Source organism: Alligator sinensis, unplaced genomic scaffold (genome assembly GCF_000455745.1).
Source record: "Alligator sinensis unplaced genomic scaffold, ASM45574v1 scaffold499_1, whole genome shotgun sequence".
Classification (NCBI taxonomy): Eukaryota; Metazoa; Chordata; order Crocodylia; family Alligatoridae; genus Alligator; species Alligator sinensis.
This window is the reverse complement of record NW_005841864.1, coordinates 4,739,463-4,745,005: the sequence shown is the minus strand read 5'-3', so window position 1 is coordinate 4,745,005 and position 5,543 is coordinate 4,739,463. Positions and strand designations below refer to the sequence as shown.

At 56.4% G+C, this 5,543-nt stretch overlaps 1 long non-coding RNA gene across 1 annotated transcript; it reads right to left on the bottom strand.

Moving 5' to 3' along the window:
* Positions 1-3,062: 3,062 nt before the first annotated feature.
* Positions 3,063-4,730, bottom strand: LOC102387895. The gene is made up of 3 exons (XR_323004.1): positions 4,639-4,730; positions 4,154-4,495; positions 3,063-3,099 (listed from the first exon to the last, which is right to left on the bottom strand). It is a non-coding gene; the product is annotated as an uncharacterized LOC102387895 (long non-coding RNA).
* Between the last annotated feature and the right edge of the window lie 813 nt (positions 4,731-5,543).

Below are 5,543 nucleotides of genomic sequence, written 5' to 3'. Positions count from 1 at the left end.
TGGCAGGGGGTCGGACTAGATGATCTGCCCAGGTCCCTTCCGACCCTAGAAACTATGAAACTATGAAACTATAGTGCCTCTCTTTAAAAAAAAGGCAAAAAGAAGGTATAGCAGGACCATACACCAGAGGTGGCTGTGATGCTCCCTGATGGCAATGTGATTCCTGCCCTCACTCTGGCTCCTCAAGGTAATCTACCTTTTATTCATCTGCCACACCTTGATGGAAGTATATTGGTGGTAAGGGAGGCTACACCAGGGTCCCAGAGTAAACCCTGGTTCACTTTAGCCAGCTGTTACCTATTGTACCAAGTTGGCCTCAGTCTTGTCCTTCAGGCACTAAGTTATGGCCCTCCAGGCCCCATGAAAGCCTCATGGAACCAGTTGCCATATGGGCTATATTCATGGCCTCCATCTTCCCCTGCAGCTTTTTAAATGTTACTCAGTGGGCGTGTCTGCACACACGTTTGATCTGAGATCAGTTTACTTGCAAGTAAATTACTTGTAAGTAAATGATCCCAGGCAGGCATCTAGAGAGCAGATTTGCTGTTCTTAGCACCAAACTTTCCGCAGTGCTGCAATGGGCCCATGCTACCACCAGGGGGAGCTCCAGGCTCTGGTTGCAGCGGCCAGCAGCCCGCAGCCCTTTTGAAAAGCCAGCCCTGTTCTATGCTCCCTGACCAGCCACTTGCTGTGGCAGCAAGTAGTAGTTCTCTCCTCATCAACATTGCCTCCCCATGGCATGGCTGCACCAGCCCCTGCCCTCTGGCAGTGACAAACAGCACCCCTGGCTCCTGCTGGACCACTGTGCCAACTGCCAGCTGGCCCATGGCCATCTGGCCCTCCAGGTTCCCCTATATGCAGCAACCTCCTGCCTGGCTAGGGTGCGCCATCCCAAGGCAACCACTGCCACACACTTGCCACCTAGATTCCATCCAGCTGTCTGGGCCCTAGTAGGAACGCCATTGAGAGTTTCCTGGACACCACCAGCAGGGACACCCTCACCTTCTGGGCCTCCAGCCCTGCTTCCCCTGGGCCCACCAGGCCAGCCAGGACAGGTGGCTGCACATTGTCCAGCAGACCTGGGATGACAAGCTGTGGCTGGAAGCATTCTGGATGACCCAGACCACCTTCTGGGACCTCCTAAAGCAACTGTGCCCACACCTGGAGTGATAGGACACTGCCATGTGGTCACCGGACACCTGGCTGACCTTCACCCTGCTTAAGCTAGCCATGCCCACCAGCCTCTGCTATGTGGGCCATCTTTTCGGAGTGGGCAATGCCACTGCCAGGGAGGCCATCCTGGAGGTGCTCTCCAGAATGTGCTGGGGGACACCATGCTCCATGTGCATGATGGGCTAGAGGTGGTGGTAGGGGTTCCATGCCCTAGGCTTCCCCCAGCACATCAGGGCCCTAGACGGAACCTACATCCCTGTCACCTGTCCACCCCATGCGGACTGGCCCTACTACAACCAGAGGGGCTTTCACTCCATGGTGCTCCAGGCCACCATGGACCACATGAGTGCCAGCTGGGCAGGCAGTGTCCACACTGCCTATGTGTTCTGTAACTCCACCCTGCCACGGCTGGTGGAGAGTGGCTGCTTCATGCGGATGGTGCCAGACCTGCAGCTGGGCACCATGGTGGTCCTGCCTTTCCTCATTGCGGACCCCACAAACCCATGTCTGCCTTGGCTTATGTGATCCTACACCAGCCAGCTGGGCCCCTCCAGGCCTGCTTTAACTGCTACATGGGCTGGACCTGCATCATGCTGGAGTGTGCCTTTGGCCACCTAAAGGGACACTGATACACCCTCACCACTCGCCTTGATTTTGCAGGGGACAATCTCCCTCAGGTCACTGTCACAGCCTAGGTACTGCATAATATCTGTGAGGCCCAGGGGAAGCTCTTTTGTGAGGCTTGGGTGGAGGAGGCATCGTGGGCGGAGGCCACCTCAAAGAGGGACTACCAGTTGTGGCAGGAGTGACAGTGCCTGCCCCCCCAACCGAGGCCGTGAGCAAGCCACACAGCCACCACCAGGGATCAGGGCACATGGTGCAAGAGGCCCTGGCTGACCACCTCCTCCTGTACTCCATGGCCCAACCCCCCACCCACCCCATGTTCACTGCAGGTACATCTCAGAAGAAAAACAGTTTTTATTCCCCTCACATCAAACAGACCCCTACCTCTCCCCCCCTCCCTCAACCACCCACCCAACCCACAAACAATAAAACATCCTTTTCCCTGTGCAAACTATCTACAAAGTGCTTTGTGTGCTGTCCCAGAGCGGGGGGCCATGGGGTGGGGGCACCTAGGGAGCAGAGGGGGACAAGCAGCCAGCACCCCAGCCTCTGGCTGTTCCCCCATGGGTGTCGACCTCAAGGCAAGCTGGTGTCCAAAGCCAGCCAGGTTGGAGGAATTGCACAAGAGCATCATTGGCCAGTGGTCCTCTGGCATGGGCAGCTCCCTCTCTGGAAGCTGGTGTCCAGGGCCAGCTGAGCTGGTGTGCAGTCCTGGCTCTGCTGCAGGCAGCTCCAGCTCTGTACCTGTATGAGCAGCAGTCCTGAGCCCAGGTTGAGGGGCTGGATGGCACTGGACCTAGGGTGGGAGCCAGGCCAAGGGCTCCTGACTGCTGGAGGTGGCACAGGACCTCTCCCAGGTCCATGTGGCGGGGGGGGAGGCTGCCAGGGGGCAGGCCGTGCTAGGTTGGGATCTGGGCAGTGGGTGCCAGGGCCAGGATGGTGTCCAGCACCCAGCAGTCATTATTTCTGGCCTGCACTAACTAGACAAGATCATGTTCTGCTCCCACTGTGCCTCCAGCCACTTGTACTCCAGGGCCAGGAGCAGTGCCTGGAACTCCCAGTCTGCCCAGTCCTGTGCCTCCTCATGGGTAACAACCTCCACCTGCCAGATCCATAAGTCCTTCAGCTGGTCTTTTGACACTGACACCAGCTACTCCAGGAGGAGGGTGCGCTCCATGAGGAGGGTGCACTCCAGAAGGAGGGTGCAGTCCTCTCCCTCTGACAGAGCTGTAGGAGGCAGAAACCCTGAGTCCACATCCCAGCTGCCAAGTGTGGTCTCTCCCCTGTGTGCAGATGCAGGACCTGCAGAGCCATAAGAAAGAAGCTGTTCGTGAGTTTGCAACGTTTCTCCGATAAGATACTCTGTACCAGGGGCCATGAACTGCCCAACCTCAGATCAGGAGTCGGGCATGCATGGGTGTCCAGAGACCATGGTAAATTGGCCAGGCAGGTGCCAGCCAAATCCCACATCCCCAATCACTACCCTGGGGTGAGCAGGCTGGTGGGCATGGCCAGCCTGAGCAGGGTGAGGGTCAGCCACGTGTCCGGAGGGGATAGGCGACTGAATGGCAGTGTCCTGTCACTGCAGGTGTGGCCAGAGCTGGATTCTGGCCACAAGTAGCCTGCCTCCCCCACCCAGAGCAGGCCAGACTCCTGGCAGCACTTGCTGCCATGGCTCCAGACCCTGATCCCCCTTCATTCTCCTCCTGCAAGCCAGCCACTTTCCTGTGCTGCTGCCAAGCCAATGACACCTGGGCTTGAGGGGGTACAGTGCTCCAGAATGGCTGGGATAAGGATCTGCCTATGCCCCACCCCCTGGGCCTCTCCCCCTCCTATGCTGGCACTGTGCTCTGAGCGTGCCCCTACTGCACATGTCATGAGTGGTGTTTGAGGAGCTGTTTGCGTGGACTGAGGGGTGCCTGATTCACTATGCCCTCCTGCTGCTGATAGCCATGGTACCCCAGGTGCACCTGTGCACCTGGCATGGGACCCTGAGCTTTGACAGCAAAGGGGGAAAGACCGGGCTACCCCATAACCTCTGCCACTGGTGGGAAGACTACCTGTGGCTGCACAACATGTCCCTGCCCCCCACTTCAAAGCAGGAGATTGCTGCTGGCATTGACTCATTCCTCGGTGCGTGAGAGGTGCATGCCTGCCTAGCTGTGGGGGCACAGGCTGCTCAATAAAGTTTTGCACTGCCTTCCACCTCTCTATGTGCTGTGGGTGGGGAACCCAGGCCCAACCAAGTGCAGTAGGGCCAGGCAGAGAGGGATGGCAGGGGCAGAGGCAGGGATAGGGGAAGGGGCAGGAGCAGGGGCAGGAGTGGGGACAGCCCTTCCCCCAGTGTGGGGCTTACCATGTGGCTGGGGATGGCATGGCTGATGGCTGCACTTGGTCCTGGCTGGTGGCAACAGCATGCAGCTCTGGGTGGTGTCCTCAGATGGCAGAGTGCAGCATGCAGGCACCCAGACAGGGCCCCGCCTTGGGAAGGAGCTTGCACTGCTACCATCTGGTGGTGTCATGGTGACCCATGCCTTATGGCTGGGCCTAGGGCTACAGAGCTGGTGAGGTAGGTGCTGGCTTGCGCTCCCCAAGCTGCTAGACACCTGATGGGTCATGTGTCACAGGGGGTGCCACGCTGGGGCAGGGGCTCAGCCAACCTACCCATGCTGCACACAGTACACCTGCAGCCTGGGTCCTGGGGACATAAGGATCTCCATCAGTTGCTGCATAAAGAGTAGCCACAATCCAGTCCACCAGTATCCATCTTAAACATAGCATAAACACAATATAATTTTTTAACTAAAATTTTCCCCACCCTGAGTCAATGCCCCTACAAACCATATATCCATTGGAGCCCCCAATGGAGAGCTCATTCTGGCTCTCTTGGGTGGCTTGGTTGCCTGCCAGACTGCCTCCTGAAACCCTTCTCTCAGAAGCTCCTCTCCCTGTGGCATGCAGGGCCAGATTGGGCTTAGGCACTGGGTTTATGTGCCCCAAAACCCACCCCTTCCTGTCATATGGCTCCCTAGACACACACATGGGTTTCCACTTGGGTTTGATGGCCTGCTTGCCCTCCTCTGCTGTAGCAGCCAGCTGTTCTCCCCTCTTAAAGTGACCTGTAAAAAAGTGGCCTTGGCCCCTGTTACAGAATGACCTAGGGTACTATAGACCAGTTAGCCTCACCAAGGAAGTTAGTGGAGTATATTTTAAGGAAATCTACCTGCAAGTATCTAGAAAATGAAAGGATGATCATGAGCAGCTAGCATAAATTTACTATCATCAAATTATGCCAAACAAACTTGATCACCTTCTTCAACAACGTAACTAGTTGGGTGAATAAAGGGAATGCTGTGGATCTAGTGTATCTGGGTTTTAACAAGGCTTTTGACAAGATCCCACATGACCTTCTCATGAACAAATTGGAGAAAATTGGGCTGGGCAAAACTAGGTGGTTTGACAACTGGCTCCATAGCCACAAATAAAGGGTAGTTATAAATGGATCCATATCAGGATGAAGTAGATTTCAGGTGGATTCCCACAGGGTTCTGTCTTGAGTCCCATGCTGTTCAACATGTTTATTAATGATTTGTTGGCTGGAATAGATACGCCACTGTTCTGCAGTGCCCGGTGCCACTTGGCATGCAGCCAGTCCTCCATCTCCACATACAGCACCAGCATATGCCAGCCCCGCGACAGCCCTCTGGCAAGGAGGGGCAGGGCATAGGTGGGGCTAAGCACCCCCC